General features: G+C 35.7%; 1 pseudogene; it reads right to left on the bottom strand.

Moving 5' to 3' along the window:
• Positions 1-2,021: 2,021 nt before the first annotated feature.
• On the bottom strand, positions 2,022-2,140 carry LOC128248432 (5S ribosomal RNA; annotated as a pseudogene).
• Between the last annotated feature and the right edge of the window lie 1,517 nt (positions 2,141-3,657).

Here is a 3,657-nt window from a genome sequence, read left to right as displayed (position 1 = left end):
ACGTTTTGAGTTCAAATTCTGCCGAGGTCGATTTTGCCTTTCATCTTTTCAGGGTCGATAAATTAAGTACCAGTTGCGTACTGGGGTGGATCTAATTGACTGGCCCCTCCCCCAAACTTTCAGGGCGTTGTGTCTAGAGTAGAAACGAATATTTTACGCGAATAAGGCGGCGAGTTGGCAGACTCATTGACACGCCGGGGAAAATGCTTAACGGCATTTTGTCTTTCTTTAAGTTCTGAGTACAATTTCCTCTAAGGTCAACTTTGTCTTTTATTCTTTCGAGATCGATAAAATAAGTACCAGTTGAACACTGGAGTCGATGTAATCAACGTGCTCCTCCCTCGAAATTGCTGGCCTTTTGCTAAAATTTGAAATCAATATTTTACGGGATTAAACTTTGAAATGTTATGACATTAATATTTTTCATAATAGTGTCAGGCTCAACAATCGGACATTATTAATTGGGAAATTAAAAAAAATCCCTAAATGTCTTTGCTGAGTTAGGCACCCTGAGTGTTATAGGGAGAAGAGGTTTTGAGATATTATTTTGTAAATTCTTTTTTTTTTTTGTGGTGATAGCCTCTATAGAAGTCCAATATTTCAAAATTAGTTGAAGTGGCAAAATGGTTTCAAATCAAATGGATTTGAGGTTTCAATATTTTGGGAGAACTTAGCCACAAAAGCTATGCGAGCAGTAATTTTGCTTCAGAAATTTGCATTTCACTCGAAATATGTTTCCACGTCGAAAACAACGCTCCATTATAATCTTAATTTCCTTCTGAAGGATATGCGCGTTCTTAGTAATGTATTTTGGTTCAAATGTCTAATGAATTATTCTTGCAGATAATTTTCACATTATTTTGATTTGAAACAAGGGTAAATTATTTTGGAAACTTCAACACTGGTATTTATATAATCATATTTCAAATGAGGCGACTACACGAGGTGCACGGTTCCAAAATCGGATTATTAACTTGGGTTACCGGGAATTTTTGCTAACCAACTCGTGTTTACTGCTTGAAACAAGGTTTACATACATTTTCAAAAAGATCTTAAGTAGCTAAGAGTGGGTTAGAGTCAAATGAACTCTAGAACAATACCGACTGGTCGTTTATTGATCGGTCTCTGGAAGGCAAAATGAACTTCGGTGTGATTTGAACACAAAACGTAAAGGGCTTACAGTAATTAGTCTGCAGATATGAATTAAAAGACTCTCAATACTTGTGGTCTACTAACTTAATCTGAATTACTTTTGGTTGAAAATATCTATTTCTCAGGAAAGTTAGGTTATGAGAATCATAACTACTCAAATTAACGCTCTTAACCACTACGGACATATGGCGTAGTGGTTAAGAGTGCAGGCTACTAACCCCAAGATTCCGAGTCCGATTCCAGGTAGTGACCTGAATAATAATAATAATAACATCGAAAAATACCTTGGGAATGAGAACCCAGGTTCGAAATTTCCACAAGACACCTGAGGAAGGCTGGAGGGTATATCAGCCAAAACGCTGTGTTAACAACAAACAAGATGAGAACAAATATCCGTCAATTGTGAATAATGTAAATAATGTACATAATTCCTCATCTCTTAACTATAGAAGTGAATAGAAAACGTTTTATGTAATTAATAAAACCTTAAAGCAAATAACTGAGCGTTTCTTATACTTCGTGTGAGCTAGATTTAAAATATAGTGTTTCTCCATGCACCTAGTCACATAGATTACCATAATTTCACTGCAACATGTATTTACGTTTCACAATTACTGCATACTTTACGTCTTCATCATTGTAAGTATCATGCACGAATACTTATTCGCATTATACACAAGTACAGCGATGTGGGTGAAAAAGTAAGTTATTGAATTCAACCAGGACATTACAACACGCCCAGACAGATAGATAGATTATACAAACACACACTCTCTCTCACACACACACACACGGATATAAATATAAATATATTTTTTTGTTTAGCTCATAACTGCGGCGATGCTGATGCACCGCCGTAAAGAATTTGATGCTTACAGCCCCTAGGCTTCCCAAGCGATCACCCATCGAAGTACTAACTAGGCTCGATGTTGCTTAACTTAGGTGACCGGACGAGAACCGGCGCTTTCAACCTGATATGGCCGTGTATATAAGATCATTTTATTTATTTTTAGCTCCATCTGTTCAGTCTGTATGGTGGTACGTTGTTCGCAAGCCACGCGTTTCGTCATTATTCAATTGATTATGAAAACATTAGCGGCAGCAATCGTCACATGAAAATAATCATTTTATGGGTGTCGTGTTACAACTGGGATAACTTGACTAACATGCGGGTGTTAGTTGTCTCTGAGGTCGGTCGGCAGGCATTAAAATATCCTGTACTCGTGGGTCAGCTAGACCCAGGGTGGTATATTCGAACTGTAAATGACAACCTGATGTTCGTTAACTGGGAAAATTGCAGGTGATATTAAGTCCCAGCCGCTCGTGTAGAATACATCCTACTTATGTTTGCTATGCAGCCTCAATTCTAAAAATAACGACATCAAAATGATTATTCCTACGTAAAGATTTCTGCTGCTGAACGATGACTGAACTACTGACTCATGCCAACATTTTACCTCACTCTGTGCTATAGCCAATATCAGGAACTAAATACACTATGTTGTTGAATATACTATGTCCTAGTTCGCCGCCATATTCGCATCACCATCCTGCCAACATCCTGTCTGAACAGGTTGACCTAAATATAAAGATAATAGCGGTGTCAATTTGATAGTATTAATATCACATAACCTGAGCTAACCATTAGATGCCTAAAACCTAGGAGTAATCTTAAATTTTTTTTTCACACCCTCCGAACATGTGATGAGATTGAGAAGCCCTGCATGCCCTTAACACTTTAAGTAATGTGGAACTGAATATATATAAAGATATATATATATATATATATATATATATATGTGGAATGTATGTACGTATGCGTGTATATGCACGAAATCTCAGAAGGGAAAAGTTAAATTCAATAGCAGGTTTCAATATAGAACACTGATGTTCGAAACTAAATAGTAAAATATAGATATAGTGTGATGCTCTAATGTTCTTGCTCGTTCACTGCGGCTTTTCTTTGTATATTTATAACGATTATAAAAGAATAATGATATATATATATATATATATATTAGAACCATAATTAAATTATAATGGGCTTTTAAATCTTTAAATTATAGATGTGTTGCGTTAACAGCATTGAAATAACGTTGTAGAATGACAGAAAAGTTGCCGAATAGCGAATGAATGTCCTGTATGACTTAATTTGTTTGTGACTCTACACTATGCTAAAGCGATTATGAGAATAGAAAATGAAATACAGACATGTTTTATAACTGCTTTTATTTTTATTTTTTTTCTAAATTTTCTTCAGATGTGTACTGATTTATTCAAGAGATAGGACTTAGGAATTAGATTTACTTTAAATCTATATATTATCTCCCGAAGAGATCACGATTTCTTGTTGCTTGTGGTTGGCACGAAAAGTTACCAATTCGTGACTTCTGGCAACAATAAAATATCCTTCATACAATAACTTACGTGAATAGCGCGTGGAGGGGACATAAAAAAACTGCTGCTGTGCATAGAATGTGAAAATTCTAATGGAAATAATCATTG

This window comes from Octopus bimaculoides, chromosome 7 (genome assembly GCF_046866305.1).
Source record: "Octopus bimaculoides isolate indiv1 chromosome 7, ASM4686630v1, whole genome shotgun sequence".
In the NCBI taxonomy this organism is placed as follows: Eukaryota; Metazoa; Mollusca; class Cephalopoda; order Octopoda; family Octopodidae; genus Octopus; species Octopus bimaculoides.
Note: the sequence above shows the minus strand (reverse complement) of the source record. Positions and strands in the feature narration are given on the sequence as shown.